The sequence below is a fragment of the Pinus tabuliformis genome, chromosome X (assembly GCF_031772625.1).
Source record: "Pinus tabuliformis cultivar Carrire ecotype Pingquan chromosome X, CPIR1, whole genome shotgun sequence".
Classification (NCBI taxonomy): domain Eukaryota; kingdom Viridiplantae; phylum Streptophyta; class Pinopsida; order Pinales; family Pinaceae; genus Pinus; species Pinus tabuliformis.
In genome coordinates, this window is record NC_142308.1 from 779,270,517 (window position 1) to 779,294,638 (window position 24,122).

The following is a 24,122-nucleotide window of genomic DNA, read 5'->3' on the forward strand; positions in this document are numbered from 1 at the left end:
CTTTGACATACACATACTTGAAGTTTAAGGTCTTGCGGAATCAGACAAGTAACTTTCTGCAGCTGAACAGGTGATTATGTGTGTATGCAAGTTATATTTATTTGCTGTTTAAAACTTTATATTAGTTTTGTTTAGCATCTCATCTTCAGCAAATAAAGACATCAAAATGATAAAGCAGTTCACCCCCCCTCTGGGCTACATCTGTTGGACCAAACCTCTCAAACTAGGCTTGTCCTCTTGTATTAAAAACGCTACAAAGGCTAATACAAGAATATGAGTGTCTCAAAAGACAGATATGACTGTAAATACAGAATCAGAAGATAGGAATTAGCTAAACATGCTCTTTCCCAAACACTAAACAGTGGAATTTGTACCTTATACAGTACTTTCCCCAATTGTCCCTAGTGGCCCTTTAAAATTGCATGGAGAATTTCGAGGTGGAGATGACCTAAATTGGTTCTAAAACCTCTGCCATTAGACTCAGAAGGTTGAAAATAGCAGACATAGGCTTTTGAATCACCAAAAACGGATGAACATAGCCCCCAAACAGCTCATGCACTGAAATGGCCCTAGTGGCCCTGAAAGCTTCCCTGAAGCTAAACAGTGAGAAGAATGCCTCAGAAGGCAAAAAGAGCTATAGAAATGGATTCATAATGCTGAAAATATTCAAGAATGACCTTCGTTCCACATTCAATGGCTGCAAAATTCCCAATGCAGCTCCCAAACTGATTTGTCCCTGGTGGCTCCTAGAACTTCCACGAAGCAAAAACACCTACAAATGACCTCATATGGCTGCAAAACCTATTCCAATGGCTTCAGAAGGTCGTAGAGACCCAAAATAAAAACAAAACTTCATCCAAAACCGCCTTTTCTAGCCAAAGTTATGGCCCATTAGAGTTTCTCCAGTCTGCCCCCAGAAAAACTCCAGCTAACTTTAGTTAAGTCCAGATAGGCCCGCCAAATATGGTGGGCCCGCCAATTTTGGCGCTCCTGCCAGAATCTCCACCAACTTAACTGCAGTTATAATAAATACATGTGACCAAAATTTTTGGCTGGCAGTTTGCATCGGATTTCGTGCCCGGCGGTTAAGGGGGTTGAGCCCACGGTTATGGGCCGAGGGTCATATGGTATGGGGGCTGGCCGCTTAGGGGCTGGCCCCCTTCATTTGCCGCCCCACAAACATTTTAAACTTTGAATAAAGTTTGGTCCGCCAATCATTCAACATTCGCTGTTGTGGCCCAATGGTAAGACTGTTCAATAGTGCATGGGAGGTCCCATGTTCAAAACTTGCCAATGCCAAAAATTTTAAATATGCGCCCATATAATGCTTGCTGACGTCATCCTGGGCCACGTGGCGCCCTCCGGGCCTGCCACGTGGCGGCTTCTGATTCGCTGCCCAAAAAGAATATTCCAAGGAATATTCTGTGGAATATTCTTTTTAATTTTTTTTTTTAAATTCAAAAATTAAGAGTTATTGGGCGATTTTGTTTTTGGCATAACTTTCTCATACAACGACCGTTTTTCGAACCGTTCACGGCGCTGGAATTAGGAAGACGAGCTCTATTTGGTTGTTCAGGTTTCAATCAGTTCTGAGAACTTTCATTTTTTACCATTTTACGACACTTGGTCCTGAGCTCCTGATAAGGTGCCAAGAACTACAGATCTCTAGAAAGCAGATAGTGCATCTTCCATTGGGCATGAATGGTCAAACAACTGCAAACCCAAAAAAACTCATACCAATCCAAAAACATATACATACTGCAACATGTACATAAACAAATACCACAAACTGAAATGTTGCCTCGGGAAGCTTACTTATGTACAAATCTAACCCACTTTGATGCAAAATTGGTAGATCAAGTATTGTTGTAATTCCATATCAACCAATCAAGTAACTGTGACAAGGATGCTGCTTGAAACTGCTTCAACCAGGACATAAATGTAAATGCTGACAACCATACATGCACATAATGAGTCTGGTTGTGTAAAAGAAAATTTGATCTATCATTTAAACTGAAAAAAAATTCCATGTATGTTGCAATAGGATCGAAAAACCCAAACTCTGTTTGCTGCCCCAACTCCTCAATGCATGCTTCTAGCTGCAAACTATCAATGCAAATAACCATGGGCAGCCTTACCTTATGTTCCTTCTGCTGAAAAAGGTCCCCAAAGAATGGGACTCGACAGTCCAGATCCTAGGACTGTATTTGGGTCTCCAATTCAATTAGATCTCCTTCAATTTTGATGGCAAACTCTTGCAAAAAATTGAGCTTAACTTCATGGCTGCATCAACAAGATTTCAGATAAGAAGAAAGAGATGAAGCAAAGTTTTCATCTACCTCATCATCCGTGCACATATTTTCCCATTCTCTAAAACCTTGAATAGAGGGCACCTCTATTTTGAATTCTTCCTCTTTCTCCATCCATGTTTCAAGAAAGATATGCCAAAAATATGCAAAGGGCTTAATAGATCTGAGAGGAAAACCTTTAATCCATTTTCTACATTTGCCTTGAAACGAATCAAAGAACAATCTGATGAAGACATCTTCCTTTTTAACTCTAAGAATTTTCACAAATGTTTTAAAATTTTCTATATGTTCTAGAGTCAAAGTCAGATCTTCCCCATTGAATTTAGGGCCATTACTCAAAATGTATGAATACTTTGGTAATTGATTAGGAAAACAAGGAAGATTAGAAAAATCGATACATGAATACCTTGAAAAAATAGAAGCAACATCTGAGTCCTTCATTTAGCCAGTGGAGCCACCATCAATACTTTGGAACTCGAGACTTTCAAAAGTGGAGTCACCAGGTAGATGATTTCAGCCTTCATGTGTCTGACTGCTATCCACCATCAACAATCAGATCTGAACTTGATTACAAAATTGTACTGGGGAAATTTGCAAGTCAGATGTTCCGTTTATAAGACTAGACCGGAGATTGACTGAAGCAGCTTTTTTCTACTTTCGCTAATGCAAAGAAAAAGCGTTTCGAAGGCTACCTGGCTAACTTCAGGCTCCGTCTATAGTCTATAAAACAAAAACACTAACAAACAAATAAGCTTTTCTTCCCCAATATGGTCGCCACTATGTTAGTGCCTAGATTTACCTCAAGCTGAGGAAGGTAGGATCTAGGGCCAACATCAAACCACGCTTAACCTGGTAGCTAGCCCTACCAGGTCAGGAGAGGCCTCTCTCCTTGTCAATCTCAAGGAAATATGATCAATGATGGCTTGAGATGATTGATATGCTGACTGATTTTAGGCTAGGTATGTGTGTAAATGAGTTTGATAGAATAAAATGATGTGTTTGTTGGCTATAATGGAAAGGCAGATTTTGGGTGCGGGGAATGAGGCTCAGTCTTGCAGATATCTCGATGGGGCAAGGTAGGCAACTGATTTTGGCATTTCAAATAAAATGATATGGAGGGATTAGATAGGTGAGGAGTTGAAGAGGGCAAGAGCAACCATGGATCCTCTCCAAACAGCTGAAAACATCAAGAAACTAAAGCAAACCTCAAGTAGAGCACTGCAATTTCAATGGATTCTACTTACACTCTTATTTATTTAGTTAAGAAGAAACAAGATAGAGAATGGCATACATAACACATAAGAAAATTCACAATTACAAAAGAAAGCACTATACCAAGACAAATTGCCACATGAATCCCAAAGAGTGCTGCAAATCCTGGTCTCAATTCCTTAGCCAAAATGCTGATATGAATGTACAATGAAGCTCAAGGCTTTCTCAAAAGTCCAACCTTCTACCAAAATCCAACCCCTACACTATGAAATTCATAAAATATATAGTTTTCTCATCCTTTAAATAAGGGATTGAGCTCAACCATTTTCTTCAAAATAGAATTAGTTACATTAAACTTGGACCGAATTTTTGAAAATAGGTGTTGACGATGAGCTCGTATCTCCTAAACCATAGCACCTGTTACAAAACGGAAAGAATTTTTTGTAGATAAGGTCATTTTGTTGAAAAACCTCTCTCAAATTTGGGAAATTCGTTTCCAGTAGCTCGCAATCTGTTCCAAAACATCATCTCCAAAACAGAAAATCATTAAAAATTTAAATCTGTGAAAATGAGCTGTAAATATCTAGTCACATATCCCAATCCATGAAACTTGTGAATAAACTGAAAGACATTTTTGTTATATGGCTCGTGATTAACAAAAATTTCCTTGGTTTTTGCAAAATTACTTTCCATCTGTTGTAAAATGGCCCCGTACTAAAATGACTAAAACAGTAAAAAATATGAAAATTTTGCTTTGTTTTAATGAAGGCTCCAAATATCACCGTATATCTCCCACATAGTAGCACCTATGCATAAACTGAAGGAGGTTTTTGTTATTTGGTATGTGATGAAAAGAAATATCTTTCACTTTTGAAAAATTCCTTACCATTATTTCAGAAACTGATTTTGTACTAAACTTTTCATTGTGTGCAGCCACTGACCTCAAAACATGCATAACCAAGAATCACTCATTCATTTCAATCATATCTTCTAATCCAGGAGCCAGTTATGGGAGTGTGATATATTGTTGGAAATATTTTTCCGAGATTCTTCCAATGGAAACACTTATGACATGTTTCTTGTTGAAAATCATGTGCAAAACATCTAACAAAACTAGACATAGTAAGAGCTCATGTTGATCCCTAGTGACAGGTTGCGAAGACGGGAACTAACATCGCGCAACAGATTTCTCTGTCATTGTTGGGAATTTGTACAAGATGGGGACTAATGAGATATTGCAATGATATGTACATAATTTTGAAAGAAGCATCATCCTCACAGACGCTCATGGGGGTGCCGCGGAAGGACATTATCTAGGAAGACCAACCACACAGAAGATTCTACGCGCAGGGTTGTGGTGGCCAACTCTCCATCAGGATTCGAAAGTGTATTGCAAGGCGTGTGATGTGTGTGAAAGGAATGATAGGCCATTGTGGAGGGATGAGATGCCTTTGAATGCATAGATGATGTTGCAACCCTTTGAGAAGTGGGTGATAGATTTTGTTGAACCTATTCAGCCACAAGAAAAGACAAGAGCAAGGTACATCATCATCGCGATGGAGTATTTGACTCGTTGGGCGTAGGCACAATCTGTGAAGGATTGCATAGGCGTAGCCATTGCAAAGTTCCTCTTTGAGCATATATTAACACAATTTGGATGCCTAAAGATCTTTATGAGTGACTGCGGTACGCACTTCCTGAATGAGGCAATCAGCGCGTTGACGGAAGAATTTCAGGTATACCACTAGAAGAGCACATCGTACCACCCACAAGCTAGTGAGACAGTGGAGGAATTTAATAAGGTGCTCAAAAATGCGTTGACCAAGGTTTGCAATGCTTAGTGAAGTGATTGGGACTTACACATACCTGCAGTATTATGGGCTTATCGAATGACATGCAAAATGTTGAATGGGAAAACCCCCTTTAGGCTCGTCTATGGGGTTGAAGCGATAATGCCTATGGAATATATTGTGCCTAATTTGTGCATAGAAGTGCTCACAGGTATGATGGATCACAAAGCCCTAGAGGAGAGGCTCACATAGCTGGATGAACTAGAGGAAGAAATACTTTTAGCTGGCTTTCACCAACAAGTCCAAAAGCAATGCAAAAAAGCATGGCATGATTGGCACATCAAGCTACGCACATTTAAGGTAAATGACCTAGTTTTGTTATATGATAGTAAGTTTGATAAATTTCTAAAATTTTGAATGCACTGGTTAGTTCCCTATTTCATTAAGGAAATTACTGATGGAGGAGCGATACAGCTGGTCAAATTAAATGGAGAACCCTTCCCAGGAAAGGTGAATGGCAGTCACTTGAAGCCATACACTGGCGGTCCAGCCATGTGGCTAAATGAAGCTATCATAGTCTTAGCACTTCAGGCAACTGAAAGGAGGCGCAGGACTATAAACGACATTGCTTGATTTGGGGAGTTGTGCGATTGGAGGATGGTGCGAAGCAAGGAACTATCACTGGGTCTACGACTGCGCAGAGGGAGTTGCGCTACCCAGGGAGAAATCGCGCAAGTTGGCCGGAAAGTGACCGTTACAGTCACTGTTCATGAAAATATGGTAGAAGTGAGGCCAAATGGAGTGGGCAACCGACATTTAAGATGAAATTTATGGCTCAGATCCTTGAAAATATACTGCTAATCTGACATTAATGAACCAAATTTGGGGGAACGATCGAATTTGAATTCAAAATTCCCTATAAATTACAAGTGGTTGTCCAACAAGAAACACTTGGAATTTTGAGTATTGAGTTGTTGAGCTCTCAGACACCCATGGACCGAGAATTCTTCAAGGCTTTCAAAGAGACTCTCGTATTTGTGAACTTGCGAGAGGTATCAAGGGCACTGTTAGAAAGTGTTATGTCAGCACCCCCAGAGATTCTAAATATTGAGCAAGTAGTACAGGAGTGGGCACAAGAAATGGAAAAAGAGGCAGAAGTAGCTGCTCCAGAAGTAGCCGAAGTATTGGTAGAGGTCCCTAAATCACCGAGAATTCTGAGACCAAAGCCCACCCCAACTACAGAGACTATGAGGGACAAGAAGGGAAAGCCGCCTACCATACCAATGCGCGCATCGTGAAGACGAAACCCACCAAATACCACTGCACAGGATTGTTAGAAAAGTATAAATTACAGAGCAATGGAACACATAGAATATTACATAAATATAAACACAGAAAACACATAAAACCAGAGAGACACAGATATACGTGGTTCACCCAGTTTGGGCTACGTCCACCCTGAACAACCAGTCCTTCCTTTCTATTATCCAGCAAAATGAAGAGACACAACCTACAGTAGATCCGCTGTAATATCCTCTATTTTCTCTCACAATCTCACCTCTCTGTTTCTCACTCGGAGAATACACATCTATTACACAGCCTCAATACAATGCCCTCATACAAAGAGAGGGGTTGCCTTCTAGGAAAAAATACCCTAAACTAAACATAAGTTCTACTGTCAGATCATCCGCCTAATGAACGGCCCAGATTGACTAGAAATTACTATACTTTTACAAGGCAATTTTACATTTGTTTTTAGCTTCGAGGGCACTACCCCCGAAACCCCCACCGGGGGACCGCTGGCACCCGGACCCCCTAGCCGAGGGGGATTGGCCCCCCTGAACCCCCGCAGGGGGGACAAGTTCCCCTCGCACCCCCCCGCGTGGAGGGGTGTACAAACTTCAGGCAGTATACATCCGGCTGAAACAAAGACCTCTAAATATCATGCTCCACGCCCAACAAGGACAAAGGAAAGGCTATAAACCTAGAACCAGAGGAGGAAGATATCAAAGACATCCTGATGGATGATGAGGATGTGGGAGCTAAAGTAGAGGAGGTTGAAACCCAGGGTGCATACCCTATTATGCGGTTGCTGGAGTATGTCCCTCTATGCAAGCCTAAGTCCAAGGTCTGAAAGGACATTGATGAGAGTAAGACTCCCCTACAAACCCCTCTACTACTGAATGAAATTGCTTTTGATGGTCCGTGCTTGGCACGGGTGCCAATACCGAAGCTTGAAGACTAGGAGTTGGTGGACCATAAGAAGTTCCCACACTTGGCGACCGAGTAACTGATGTGCCACATCATAGACACGAATACGAGAATGACCGCATTGGAGCCATGGAGGTGGATCAAAGGAGTAGAGAAGGCAGGGTTTCTTAAACTGCTCTGGGTGCCGCACTATAACCGCAACCCAGTGACAGTTTTGGTCATCAAGTAGTTGCTCTGCTTGGCACATGATGGGTGTTTGTGGCTGGAGGAGCCGATACCCATCATAGATAGGTTGATTCACAGAATAACGCACCTATAGTATATAGGTGAGAATCCAGCAATGATCTTTGGCAGCAAGGGTGGTGAGCAGGCTCTCGTAGAGTCAATGAAGGAGAAATTTAAGCTGGTGAAGAAGCCGCGTGGGTACGCTTTCTCCAGAGTCTGCGACCCCGCTCTGAAGGTAGCCATGCAGATCCTTGCAGGGAAGGTGATGCAGAAGTACCATGGTGATGAGGTTCTGGTTCCTATCGTCACGCTCATAAAACAGTGCGTGGAAGGAGTCCAGTTTAACTAGTCAGACTACCTTCGCAGAGAGTTCCTAGCGAACTACAACGAAGCACGAGAGCTTAGAAAGATGTTCCACTATGTGTGGCTCTTGTTGTCGATTGTGCTGGTAGCATGGGAGCTACCAGAATATAGCCAGTTCCTTTCAATCATGCCAGACCTCCTTGAAGCAGCGAAGTATGCTTCACTATGGGCGACCTAGGATGTGCAGCGAGTCAGAGACAACAAGATCTTTTGGATCTTGATGGAGATGAATATCAGGATGGCCATCAATCGCAAGTCGCGATTGTCACCCACGGTTTATGCCAACCTGCAGGGCTACGCTGAATTCAAAGCTAATTTCCATCGAGTATCAATCAGGGCTTGGAAGGACCCTATGCAAAAGTGGTATGACTTGTCATATCTAGCCACAAATGATGCCATTCATGCAGTGCTTGATAAATGGTTGATGGAGTGGCGCACTACCACGAACTTGGCAGTGGGTGGAAGCAAGTCCGCCACACAGAAGAAGAAGGAGGAAACCAAGTTGAAGATGGAATAGTTGGTCATGAAGAGGAAAAAGGAAGCCACTAATAAGGCCTAGGCGGAGCAGATACGAAAGTAGGTAGGAAAACATATAGGTAGCACAAAGCGGCGCTATGACAAAGGTGCGAGGTCACCTTCACCTAAGACCACAGAGGAAGACAAAGAACAGCACAGCGCAAACCCTCAGAAGAAGTCCAACCACATTAAGCACCCAAGAGAGATGGAGAAGGGAGGGTCTTGAAAGAAATCAAAGGTGACCAAGACCTCGTTGGATCCTATCACATTAACAGAGGGCGACTTACATGATATCGGTGACACAGTCAGGGATGTCACTGCAGAGGCCCTATAGCAATTTGAATAATAGCAGCAGATCATCTTAGGGGCCACCTAGACCAGGTTGCAGGAGTTGCAGACCTGCACGTCGCAAGCTGGCACGATGTCTACCAACTTGGCTATCGGCACTTCAGAGGCTGCTGATATGCTATGCACGAAGGCTTCCAGTGAAATAGTGGTGTTGGATGGAGCACTGACCACGGAAAATGAGGTTGACAAGCCCACTATCAGCACCTTGAAGGGAGCCGAGCCTAGTAGTGCTTCCATACAAAGCACTCCACCTCTTATAGGATGGAGTAATTGTAGAACTAAGGGCTTGAGAGCACCGCACCCTCCAGGTGATCAACTAATAGTGGATCAACAACGAACAGATGGACCTACAGAGAAATGTTGCCATCGCCGCTGAGACCAAGGCGACCAACCAGAGCAAGAAGATAATGCAGGTCGTTGAGGAGGCATGGAGAATGGTCCCAGAGTTGTCCATTTTGGAGGAAGAGCCAGTCAAGGTATCTGTTAGTGTCGGTATCTTCATCCCTCCATCAGTGATCAAATTCTCTTGTTGCATTGCATGTTAGGTGTCTCACTTGATCAGATGCATTCCATTAGGGTCATGGATCATCTGATGGTAGCAGTATATTATACATTTTCCCTCATGTCCTTTACCTGCTGGCCCATTTTCATACATCTAGATCATTTGCAGTCAATTTTTGTCTTTAAATTTACAAAAGTCATTTTTAGGGTTTTAGGTCTCATTAGGTCTAGGGTTTCATCAATAAGGTCTTCAAAATGCTCAATAACAGTCAGTAGGTGCATGAGGAGGTTAAATAATGTTTCAGCAATAATAATTTCCATAATCACATGCTCAGTGATTGATTTTTCCTCAAAACCCTGCTTTGAGGAAAAACAGAGTTTTTTATGTTTTCATGTACAAATTTGATGTAATTTCATTTCTTCCATATGTAATAACTTCAGAGGCAACTCTAGTCACCTTTCCAAGCCTCTGCAACTTCAGCACCTACAAAAGAAACAAAAAGTCAAAGCATTCAGTCCATCAAAGGAAAAAATAAAGCAAACTGCCCAAAAACAGAGTTTTAAAAGCAAGTCAAAATCAAACATTAGAAGAGTGGGTTTTTGTAAGTGAAAAATCAAAACCATATGTATATAAAGTGTATTCATATCAATAAGGTTCATTTGTGTCCTCAAGAGAAAGAGAGCAAGTGTATTTGTCTTCCAAGAGCCAAGAGAGTGATTTTTGTGCCAAAACAAGGGAAAACCCAGGTGTGGTGCACTGGGGCATGGGCGTGGCACACTCATCCAGCGCGGTGCATTGGGTGACAGTTAGCAGTGTAAATTTACAATGGGTGTGACACATTGAGAGGGAGTAGTGCACCTGTGAGGTAGGGCAACACACAGGGCTACAAGGCCAATTTCACTCACAACCTCTTCCAAACTTACAAAATTGCTAAATCCTCAATTGTCCAAGTAAGTTAATGTGCCCTCATCACCAATAGATGAATTTATCTTGGTGTTTATGGTGATTTAATGGGAAAAAATTGAAACCCTACCTCCTTGTATTGTTTGTTGCAAAAACAATTTTATAAGGTTTACACTTTGCATATTTTGTTGCTAAATTCCACTCCTAAGCATTTTCATTCCCTCACTCCCTCACTTTATTTTCTCCCTCCCTTTTCATTCTTATTTACCCACTGCCTATTCCCCATATCCCTAAACTACTAACCCTAAATCCCTAATCCCACTATCCCAAACCCTAGTCAAATATCCCCAAACCCTAATTGTTGTCCCAAAGCCTAAATATTATTCCCTAAACCCTTCTATTCCCCAAAAACCTGTCAGCAACATTCCCAAACCCCTCATACACACTCCCTCCATAGTCCCTCATATATTCATATCTTTGGCAGCAAAAACCTAAAGACACCATAAAATCTCTTCATACTCATCTAAGAAAACTAAAAAATTGGCAAACATGGAGTCAAATTCTTCCTATGACAAAAATGAGGAGACAGTCAGTGATTCTTCTAGAGAAATGCATGCACCAAGGAGGCCTCACAAGGGTGGAAAACATAACTGGGAGGAGCCTACTTCACTTGCCGAGTTGTTGGCCTGTCCTCTTGCTGTCACATGCTTTCAACACCAATCTTGTTATCAGTTCTGTGAGATGGTGGAGAGAGTCAAGTATCACCATGAGCTGGCCAGATTGTTTGTGCTCCATCTTCATAATGGCCAAGTCACTTTGGTAGGTGTGACATTCACCTTGACACCTAAGACTATTGCTCAAGCAACCAGCATTCCAAATGTAGGTGAGCAGTGGAATAAGAGGTAGCTGATAGACAGAGAGCATTATGAGCCTTACATCAAGGCTTGTTTTCAGAGACATGTCACTAGAGTTTTTCCTTTCAAGTATCTACAGGACACATATGCTCCCTTGATGAAACTCATAATTAGATATTTCAGCTGTGAGGGCAGATTTTCTCGTCTGTACGCCTATCATATCAGACTGTTGATGCACTTTACTAGGGTGAGGATGATGAACCTCCCTTATTTCATTTGCCAAAACATTGAGAAGATGACCACCTTAGTGCACAGGAAGCCTCCTCAACAGCAGTATAACAACGTATATCATTTTGCACTGATCAAAATTGTGGTTTTGCATCAGCTTGCTTTACTGAACATCTCATGGGAGGATTTCATTTCACATGAGGTATTCACTAGTCCTCAAGTGCCCCCGTAAGTTTTTCATGAGGTAGGATATCCTTCACATCAATAGGATATTCATGAGACACAAACCACTAGTGTGCCAGTGTTTGTCACATATCAAAAGGGCACTAGAAGGTTGTTTGCAGTAGCAAAACGAGTACTATCTCCACCTGAGGTGGAAGGGGTCTCCCTTCCTCCATCAACAGAGCAGGTATAGGACAAGGGTAAGTAGCCCTTGCATGATGAGGGACCTTCAGGAGGTCAAGAGGCAGATTTCATCCTCATTCAGGATGATGACATTGATTTGAGCTCAAAGCTCAAAGAGATCATTCGGGAGCAGCAAGATGACATTCAACATTTGTCTCTCAACCTGGAAAGAGCCAAGTGGATCATTAATTATTTGGAGCAGAGGAAAAAATAGCTAGAAGATCAGCAAACCATCATGGAGCTCCAAAACATAAGGGAAAACCGGCAAGCTGCCAAGAGGAGGAAAATCAAATTGACCACACTTGAGCAAGAAATTCAAGCTGATCGTGAATCTTGGCTTGAGAGGATAAACTTGCACTTGGAGAGGATGCTGGAGAAGGCCAAAAATGAGAAAAACATGTTGAGGAACATGGCATACCACTACTTGTCAAGAAATATGGTGTGCAAAGCAAGAATGAGGAATTTGAAAGCCAAATTGAAGAAAGCCATGAGGAAGAGAAAACAGAAAAATAGACTCTAGATCTTGGCTAAGGCTTCCTTAGCCCATAAAAACACCTGATGAGGAACACTCAGCCAAAATTTCAAGAAATTTGGGAAACATTTTACAATTTTGAAATTTTTGGCCTAAAAAACAGGTTTTTCTACCTGATGCGCCGTGCCACTTGGCGCACGCTTTTTCTAGAGACCTCCTTTTGAGGAAAACTCAGAATTTTTGGATTTTTCATGGAAAAATATGAATTCCCTCACATGGCCAAGAAATTTTGATAGGTTTTGAGCTTCCAAAAAGGTCAAAAACACCTCAAAAATGACCTTTCTGCCCCTTTTTGGACACATAGGAAGAAGTGTTGGGATAACTCAGTTTTGGAGGGACAAATGGAGGCCAAATTCAGAAATTCCACTTGTTCTGGAAAGTAGACAGACACACCTTTCCAAAAAGCCCACTTAGAGAAAATTTGGTGCACGGTAAGGCCTCTAAAATCAGCTGCAAAGAGGCACTACGCATAGGGAAATCAGCATGGCACATAGGGTGAAATTTGCTCATTTTGGCCAAAAAACTCTGTTTTTCACCTAGTTTCTTCTCAGTTTACTTTTATCTTTCTAATAGTCAAAATCATGATGTAATTTGATGTGAATTGATGGATTTTGACTTAAATATGCTAAATTTTCACTCATGGAGGCAGATTCATCATCAAAAGGTAGTTTGCAACTGAATGAATCAGTTTCCTAGGTTTTAGAGGCAAGCTGTTCCATTGCCTACTTTTCAGTTCTTAGTTTAGATCTTGTTGAAATAGCTCCTAAAATCATGAATTTGACCCCTAAAGCCTAGCATGAGTTGTTTGTTTCCTATATCTAGTAGCTTTTCAATCATTGGTAAAGGTTAGACTCTTGTGAATGCTTTGAGCATTATTGTACATTCATTTTCAGCAATTTGGCAAAGGAATTGACCAGGGTTTGCAACACTTTATGGGATTCTTGTGGCATTCTTGATTTGGTATTGTGTTTCCTTCTGTAATTGCAAGTTTTACATGTGATTTATGTATGCCATCATCTCTCTGTTCATCTTAACTAAATGAAACAAGGATAAAGGTACAATTCATTAAGTTGCAGTGTTCTACCTAGGGTTTTGTTTAGTTATTTATGTTTTTAGCTGTTTGAAGAGGATCCCTGAGACTTTCATGCCCTCTCCAACTTCTCACTAGTCTAAACGCTTTCCATATCACTCAAATATAAGCACTAAACCATTTGCCTACCTCGCCCCATAGAGATCTCTACAAAACTGTGTCCATTCCCCGGACCCAAATCTGCCTTTCACAATTGAGCCAGCAAACCCATCTTAAATTCAATCAAACACCTCTGTACACATACCTAGCCTAAAATTAGTCGTTACATCAGTCATCTCAAGCTTTATTAGCCATCTTTTCTTGAGGTTGACAAGGAGAGAGCCCTCTCCTGACCTGGTAGGGCTAGCTACCAGGTTAAGCGTGGTTTGATGTTACCCTAGATCCTGCCTTTCTCAGCCTGAGGTAGATCCAGGCCATAATAGTATACATCTATAAGTTGGCCACAAGGGTGCGCGACACTTGGACTGAGATGATGCGGGTTCAGTTGGAGTTGAACCTGCAAATTACAAAGCTACAGTTGAGGGCCTAGCATTCAACACCGCCAAAAGTAAACGAACAATGGGCAACTGCTGTCACATAAGCAGTCATAGCGGTGGAGAGTGTAGTAGCAGACTATACATAGTTGTTCAAGTAGTCATTTGAGGTCCTCACAAACTTGCAGGAGGACCCAAATATATAGAGGTTAGAGACGGAAATGCGTGAACTACAACAGCGCTATGATGAGGTTAAGGGCACAACGCGAACCGTCGCACTGACACAGAGACTAGCCAAGCTGCAGGAATGCAGCGCTGGACAAGGAAGCAGTGCTGAAGGTGAGACTAAATCCCTGGCTAGAGGAAGCTTGTGTAGTCATAGGAAACATTGCAGGCAAGCTTGTGACTCTTCAAGCGACACAACAAAAGTTTCAGGCTGATAGCACAAGAGCAATGACCAAGCAAACAGTGGAAGATGTGAAGTAGGCGACAACTCAGTGCACGGTCAAGGTAGTGGTCATCTGGGCTGAGCTGGATGGGCTTCATGCAAATATCTACATGCCTACCAAGTGACTTGAGGGCGAGTCATGATGTTTTTTTTGTGGACCTATTGGGAGCAGGATCCCCCAAGGGAATTTTTGGCGCTAAAAGCCCATGTTTGAGTCAAATTTTGTAATAAAATTGTAAAGACTCTGCATTTTGTGGTCACGGAGTGCGAAGGTGTTGTGTGTCACAAAGGGTAGTCTACCCCTAGTTTTGTAAAGTAAATTTGGTTGTAAGATATCTACCCATGGTCCGCGGACCATGGAATTGTATTAAAAAAGCTAAGCTCTAAGTAGTTAGAATAATCAATCGAAAAATGACATATGAGAGTCATAGCTCTGGAGTAGGAAGTCTAAGTCTTGGGTTGTAGCGTAGTTAGAAGCTCTACGGTGAGTGTGCAAAAGCCCAGGGTAGAAGTCTGAAACTAAGTGCGTGGACCCCTGCAGCTGTGTGCACAGGGTGGATAGAGTCTATAAACACTTGGAAGATATCAATAAAGAGAAATATTCGGCAATTCCTGTGTCTTTGATCTGTTGATGCATTTTGATATGTTATGTATAAATTTCCTTTATTATGCTTATGTGATGCATGAATGAATGCAATTACATTGAATACTTGAACGCATTTACGAATATCTATTTACGTGGTGTTAACTATAATTGTTTGATAGAGATAAGCAAGTCACTTAGATTAACTAAGGAATCTGCACGACGTGCTTCCATAGCAGCACAAAAGTACCTAAGCAGTAGGCTAGGGCTGCGCAAAGGTCGATCGTATCCTTTCGCGGAGGTTTTGAAGGATGGAATAAGGGGATCATCTTGCAAGCCCTAGAGTGAAGCGAACTGCGCGAAGATAGGGATAGAGGGAATCAAATGACATCATAACCATCTTAGGGTGCTGAAACTTGGTTCTAGCATCCCCCCATACTGCTTCGGGTGAGACTTCGGTCCATGCTTCACAGGCTGATGCCAAAAGGGCCAGTAGTGTAGGAATTTGTTTGGCTAACTAACGCTAAACCTAGGTCAGGCCCCCTTCAAGACAACAACAACACATAAAACAAGCACCGAGAAGTAGGCCCCCAAGCAGAATGAGCACTACAATCTCAGAAGAAATGGGGCTCCCCCTACAATTGGGGAAATGAAACAAAATCTTGAGCTACTAAGGAGGTTTGATCCACTAGCCGTCCAAAAGCTTAAAACATAAACCAAGCCCGAGAAGAGAGTGGTGGAAAAGAGTACGTCCATGAGCAACAAGTTGCAGAGCACTCTGCTGGACAACATGAACATCAATTCAACCCCAGACATCTCAGTGAGTCTACATGCCCTTGATTACAAAATTGTGGAAGATATGAAGACGACTCACGCAAACATCAATTTGTTTGAGTTGGTTAAGATTCAAGGCTAGCATGACATCTTGTTGCGCCTACTAGGGTAGTTATCTAGGTCAATCTCTACCAGCAAGGGAGCAAGCACATCTCTTGGATCACTCACAACTGTGCTAAACACACCGCGATTGGAAGAAGCGAACTCTGTTTGCCCTCCATTCTTGTTATCATTTAAATTATTCAACTATAATGTTCATGACTATTTGGTTAATTCTGGCACATCAGCTAACATTATGCCACTCTCCATTGCCAAGAAGATCAATGCGCAATGGAGTAAGACATCCACACATATCATCCAACTCAATCGCACATGTGTTCCAAACATTGGTGAACTTTTCAACGTGATCATTAGACTATCTCATGATGGTTGAGTTCACTAGTGCATAAACATCATTGTTGTGGACATACCAGAAGCATATGGCTTACTACTCAATAGAGATTGGTCTAGAAAGTTGAAAGGGTACTTTGCTTTAGACTAGTCACACTTGTGGCTTTCGTACAAGGGAAAAAAAATCATATCCAAGTGTTATCCGAGAGATACATGAGGCACAATGTCACTCCCATCAATGGCGAGAATGAACCATTGGCCTTTGTAGAGCTCATGTTTCTATTTGGCAACTTCCTCTTTGAAACAACGTTAAGGTGTTATCTTGCACATCCAAATTCGACCCCACCAGATAAACAGTTGGGTATCCTTCCTTTCCCAACTAATGGAAATGAAACCTATACAATACATTGTAATAGTAGTAGCAGTAGCAGTAGAAGTAGTGCAAGCACGTCAAACAGTCTATGTACAGACGAGTTGTGGACCATGTATTTTGACGAATCAAATACACAGGATGGCTCTAGAGCTGGGTGTGTCTTGATTGACCCCAACAATATGAAACATTTGATTTCAAGTCGCTTGGAGTTTGAGTGCACAAAAAATATTGTTGAATATGAAGCACTCATGTTGGGCTTGCAAAAATCCATTAGCCTCAATGTGGTCATGCTCAAAGTGATAGGTGATTCAGAAATAGTGGTAAGGCATGTACAGAACACCATTCACTGTTTATCACCTCATCTCAAAATTTACTAGAAAGAGGTATGGCTACTGATCTATAACTTCCAAGGATTTAATATCACCAATGTACCAGGAACATGTAATGTAGCTACTAGTGCCTTGGAAAATGCAGCTTCTATAATGTCACCGCTTAGGGATATATTTACTGTTGAAATTTTGTTTAAACAGTCTATCCTAGATAACATAACTAATTTATGCGGGTTTGATGATAAACAACAGATACTACATTTCATGGCCAACGTTGATACCTTCAAGGATGCAGTGATAGACAAGGACAAGCACAAGCAATCTTTGCAAGCTGGGGTGGATCTCAAGAAAGGCCACCTCATCCCCAAAGGTGTGGTATTGTTGGAAAAAATCTATGACTTGTAAGAATGTTTTCAGGGGGCAAGGAACAACAAAGCCCATAAATCCACCATGATGCACGAATTGATTAACTTGGGAACATAACAAGATCTGAATTTCATCAATCTCAGTACATGTTGCACGTAGCAAGAGTGGAAAGCCTTTGTCTTCTTGTTCAACAGTAGGGGATGTGTTCCTGTGAACATATGATGATCTGAAAACTTATTACATGTGAATAATCCAACACATCATTCTGATCAAAGAAGGGGTCAAGCTATATCAATAGAAGCTGAGGAAATTACATCCGTCACTTGAACCCCTCATACAGAAAGAGCTCACCAAATTGTTGGATGCATGAATTATATATAGCGTTCGTCATTCTACTTGGGTTTCAAACCTCATTCTTGTATGAAAGAAGTCCGAGGAAATACGCTTGAGTGTTGATTTTCAAAACTTGAACCACGCCTTACACAAAGGCAACTACCCTGTGCCATCTATGGAGCACATTTTGCAAATAGTACTTGGGGCACAAATGTTTTCTCTACTTGACGATTTTTCAGGATATAATCAAGTTCTGGTAGCTGAACCTGATAGACTCAAAACTACCTTTCGTACCAAGTGGGGTACATTTGCTTAGAGATGAATGTAGTTTGGGCTTATGAATGCAAGCATAACCTTTCAGTGCGTGATGGACATTACCTTCCACAGACTCATTGGATAGAGCATAGTGGTGTACCTTGATGATGTGATTGTCTTGTCAAGAAAACGAGAAGACCACATACACTATCTGAAGAACATTTTTGAGCGATACCAGAAATACGGGATTTCCTTGAATCCTAAAAAGAGCATATTCGCAGTGTCTGAGGGGAACCTACTGGGGCACATCCTTGCCAAGAGAAGGATCAAGGTTGGTCTGGACTATGATAAAGATCCCCCACCCTGCCAACAAGAAAGCGATGTAGTCCTTCTTCGGAAAGATAAACTTCCTCTAGAAGTTCATCTCGGATTATGCGCAGATAGTCAAAACGGTGCATTCTACAGCTAGGGTAGGAGGGAAAAGTACGCATTCACCTATATCAAGTAGGCTATTGCAGAAGCACCTACACTCTACAACCCATATTTCAAAAAATACTTCCTACTATACACCTTCGTCTCTGATAACTCCCTCATTTTAGTACTCTCTCAGAAGGATGAGTTGAACAATGAACATCCCATATCCTTCATGAGCTCAAGCATGTAGGGACCCAAACTCAACTACCCCACCATTGAAAAACAAGCATATGCAGTATACAAGGTGGTGAAACACTTTAGACCCTACTTGTTGAAAACCCATTGCACAGTCTATGTGCCTCACCTAGTAGTCCGCTCATTGCTCATACAACAAGAGCTGGGTGAACAACATGTGAACTAGATGACAGGCTTGCAAGAGTATGATCTTGACATCAATTATGTTCACACTGTCAAGTCTCATGGTCTCTGCAAACTTGTAGCTAAGGCAATAGACGCACAGGAGGAAGAAGAAGAGCTTGCTGGTTGAGAGCAGGAAATTGAAATGTATGATGTAGTGCGAGCACCACCCACTGTAAACATAAAATATTGGTATGTAGATGTGCACGGTACCTTCAACACAAAAACATACCCTCTCACTTTTCCATCAGATAGAAGACGGAATTGCGTCTCAAAGCTTTAGCTTATTAGTTGGTGCATGGAGTTCTTTATAGAAAGCATAGCAATAGAATCTTTCTCAGGTGCCTGGAGGCACATGAATCAGAGAAGGTTTTGCAAGATCTGCATGACACACTAGCTGGGGGTCAATTCACGGGAAATACCACTACACACAAAGTTATGTGAGCTAGTTTCTATTGGCCCACATTATTCAAGGATGTACATGCTTACCCCTGTAAGTTGCCGGTCTGTTAGCAATGCACCGACAGAATGCAAAGGTCAGCAACCCCGATGCACCCTGTTGTAGTGACTGAACCATTCCAAAAATGGGGCGTAGACATCATCAGGGATATTTTACCACATTCATCGAAACAACACCACTACATTCTCACAAAAACTGATTACTTCATGTGGTGGATAGAAGAAGTTTCACTCAAGCAAGTGAATGACCAGGAGGTCATCAGCTTCCTCCAACAGAACATCATCTCATGCTTTGGTGTTCCAGTATCACTTGTGTTTGATAATGAATCATATTTTTCATCTTAAAAGCTTTATGATTTTGCATTACAAAATCGTATTGTGCTAAAACAATCATCTAACTAACACCTGTAGGGAAATGGTCTTGTAGAATCCATGAAAAAAAGCCTCATCCATATAATCAAAAAGACCATTTACTCTGAGTAGCATAACTGACACTCTGCCTTGATGAATTCTTTATGGGATGACCACGTAAAACCCAAACCCTCTCTGAATACCTAGCCATACTTCCTAGTCTATGGTAAATAATCCATCCTACCGCCCAACATCTACTTACCTGTGCTTCAGTTGTCTCAAGAATCCCAAGGCATGCCTTGCATGCTAGTTCAACGTAGGATGGATACGGTTCAAAAACTGTAGGAAGAAAGGATGAAAGCACAAGAAAATTTTACACTCCACCAAAACCATATCAAGAGATGGTTTGATAAGAACTCTGAAGGGAAAGCTAACTTCAATGTTAGTGACTTAGTCCTGAAATGGGATAAACCCCATGAAGACAAACGTAAGCATACGTAATTCCTATCCCTGTGGATTGGTCTGCACAGTCCATGAGAAGCTTGGCCCACACACATACTGTCTATAATCACTTGATGGGAGGATTGACAACCTTCCTATCAATGACCAAGATCTCAAACACTCTTTTCAGTCGTGCCCCACGCCATATACATAGTCGGCTTACTACTTGCTATTTTTTCTTTGTTCGCTTTTCTTATTATTTCTATTTCTTTTGATTGGTTTTCTTAGTATCTTGCTATTTTTGGTTTTGTAAATAAGTGCTTCCATTTACAGAGTTCTATATTTTGAATGAGTATGTGGTTGAGATCTAAAGAGTCTTGTTACATTGCAGCACTTGGCCAGTCCTGTGCCCGTCTTCTCTATGCTTGGTTATAACCTTCGGCTAATGAAGTCTTGATGGAAAATACAATCCATCTGCAAGGGAAGCTTGGGTCCAACCATGAACCTATGTATAGACTACGAAACCCCATGCCTATACTCAGTCTTCTTCTCTGTGTGATCAATCTCATCCAGCTAGTAGAAACAGAGAAGCGGAAAATCTAAAAGAGAAAACCTATGTCAGGGGTCTTACATGCTTCTATGAAGGAACAACCTCTTCTACTCTCAATAAGTTGGGATTCCTCTTCCACCCCAAAAATAAATAAGTTCCTATGCACAGTCCTCTTTAAAAAATACAAAGGTGAAAGAAGAGAAAGGCTTCCTACTCAGAGAGGTGAAGCATGCAACTCCACTGGGGTACTAACCAGGCTCGCCGATGAGCCCCAGAAATGGGTAACTATATGGGCTCATTTTACCTACTGTTTCCATTTAATGCACCATTCTCCATAGTTTTGTGCATGTTTTTGAATATATTTATGTTAATTGAGTGAATGGGGATAGTCACTTTACCACAAAGTCTAATGAGTGTTTATTGTAGATTTTTGGACATTTTTGGACCAAGAACAGGAATTTATGAGCAGATTGGTAGCCAAACTCAAATAAACAGAGTTAAGGACTTATAGGAGGGGTGTCTCCTACATTGATGACCCCTTCCTCGAGTTTTCCACCAGCAGCTCGGAGTTCAAAGGCCAGCACATCGATGATTACAAGGGAAACCGATCAGGTCTAGTGAAGTTGCTGTTATCTGCAGTTTTAGGCAGACGAGTTCCTAAAGTTTAGGAGGACTATTGGGAATCCTCACTTGTATAAATAAGAAGGCCTCAGGCCTCAGTAGGTTAGCCATTACATAGTCTATTTTCACACCTTTGTGCAGTGTTGTACTCAGCTCATTTTCGAGCTCCTTTTGCAGACAGTTTTGTGATGTAACTATTATTTTTTGATCAATGAAGATGAATCCAATTTTGAACCAGCACTGATCCTTTCTAGAAGGCTGAAGCTCTTGGATTAGGGCCCAACCCAAGCTTCCTAGAACCTCCTTTATATATTTACATGTTTTTTTCTTGCATTCATAATCAGATTTCTGTTGCTTAGGATTAATCTTGCTTTGGTAAAATAGGTTGCTTTTGATTATTAAATTAGTTGTTCGTGTTGCAATTTGTTTAAGTAGTTTTTTGTAGTAACAAAGGAAGAACCAACAAGGCTACCAGCAGACTTGGATTCCCTTTCTCCCCCCTTGGGACCATGAATTGAAGACGAGGTACTGCTGCTGCCCCAAAAACGTTGTTTTTTGCCTTTCATGCAATTGGCAGTGTGATGTTTTGAGTTGGGGAAGTTGATATTTGCTTGGATTCACATGCTTATACCATTTCTAGTGCATTTACCATGGCTTTCATACATAGTTTCATGTTCATAAACTTCTGTTCAGCACTTTTATGTTTTTAGGTCAGATTTTAGGTCAAATTAGGAAAACTCTGTTTTTTTCGTTTTTACTTGGGTCAATTTTAAGAAGTAGGTGTGCAACTAAATTGAAACATGTTCCAACTTTTCATCCTTCCACAGCACAACCTGTACCAGCTCATCTTTCATAGAATCCTTCACTTGTTCACCATATTCATCAAACTGCCCTAATTTCTACGTTCTTGTGCAAAATTGCTTTCTTGACCTTTGAACAAATCCAACCATCTCTTTCATGTATGATATTCGTTGACAAAGTCCTAGACCCTTTGACACCTCCATCCAGCCTTCATTTCCCTTTTTCCACCGTTTTTCCACCTCCAAACCTCCAAAAACCACTTTCGGCCTCCTCCTGTAGAACTTCCTGTAGAATTTCCTGTAGATCCTTTGCAGTCTTCCTGTAGAAGTTCATGCGAGTGATTTTTCGAAGTCTGATCACAATGGAAATCTCTATAAGGGTACTATGGACTTCTTAGGACCCCTCCACACCTTCCTCATCATCTGCAAAAGCCAACTCCATTTTCATTTGCCACCAAACCACTGCAAAGTCACAAATAGTTAAAACACAAGCATAATAATTCTGCATAAAATTGCTCAAAAGTACAAAAAGATGATTTTTCCACATTTTCCTTCAGATTTAGCTTGAACACATGCATTTTACCTTTTCAGTAGTCAATGGCATCCATTTCAGTGGTTTCCTCTCTTTTTCTTTCAAAAGTAGGGTTAGTGGGTAAAACTAGGGTTTGCGTTTCTTTTCAGTTTTCATCTTCTTTCTGCAAGTAGAATAGCCTCTTTTGAGTTATATTTCTTCCATCACAGTTAAAATCTTCTTCTGAGAACTCATATAAGTTGGCTTAATCTCCTAGTGAACTTGTACCAGCTGATCAATTGACAGCCTGCTGTAAGAGCTAGTACTTGTGCATACAGCACTGTCGCTTCGAAGCTTGTTACGAACTACCAGGTTGATAAAAGTAAAGTAGGGAGTCCCAGGAGTTGCAGCATCATTTCTGCAATACTGGAGCCCACCATCTCTTTGGTGCTTTTGTCGGGGACGCATCAAAGTATTTGTGATCACTGCTTTTCTTCTATTTTCTACTGCAACATTCTGCTAAGTAGTTTATTTCAGTAAGAGTAGAGTAGTTGTTTCATTTCAATTCTACAATTTCATTTCAGCAAAAGTAGATTAGACACTTCCCGCTTTCATTTCAATTGTGCAATTTCATTTTAGCAAAAGTATATTAGACATTTCCTACTTTCATTTCAATTCTGCAATTTCATTTCAGCAAGCGTAGATTAGACATTTCCTACTTTCATTTCAATTTTGCAATTTCATTTCAACAAGAAAAGATTAGACATCTCCTGCTTTCATTTCAATTCTGCAATTTCATTTTAGCAAACGTAAATTAGACATTTCTTGCTTTCATTTCAATTCTGTAATTTCATTTCAGCAAGCGTAGATTAGACATTTCTTGCTTTCATTTCAATTCTACAATTTTCATTTCAGCAAGGTTTTTTAGTTAGTTGCAATTTGTTGTTCAACCCATTTCAGTTTTTGCAGGTACAAGCAAAAAAAGAAACACAAAAATTCAAAAAAAGAGATTTCCTTTCATGCCTCGTAGGAACAGAGACAATTTAGGAAAATTCCTACCCAACACCCCCAACACATCACTGAGTCACTGTTCTCTCTTCTTTAGTGGTAGTGATCTAGAAGATATTATAGGTGAACCTCCAGAGATATTCAAAGATCCTATAATGGAAGAAGAGTGAGAAAACATTCCTCTTAAGACCATGGCTGAAAACAAAAACATTAGAGGGAATGGGGAAAGAATAGAAGGTACCTTTCCTATCTGGGAGACCAATGGGGACACAAAAATGAAAAACATAAGTCCTTCAACCTTTCCTCACTTCCATGGCCTAACTACCGAAGATCCTAATACTTTCTTGTTTGAATTTGTTGTTCTCTGTTGAACCTATGACTATGCAGAAGACGAGCAGAAGTTGAAGCTATTTCCTTCTACCCTCAAGGATGAAGCCTTGTGCTGGTTCATGAGATTACCTAGAGACAGTATCACAACTTGGGCTCAGATGCAGCAAGCCTTCAACAACAAATACCGAGACTATTGCAGGTCCAAGGAAACCAAGGAAGAAATCTTCCATATGACCATGGGTAGTGATGAATCTTTAGAAGACTATGAAGAGAGGTTTCAACTCGGTTATAAAAGGGCCAGGTGCACACTTGACCCTGAATCTCTGAAGTTGGTTCTGCTCATAGGAG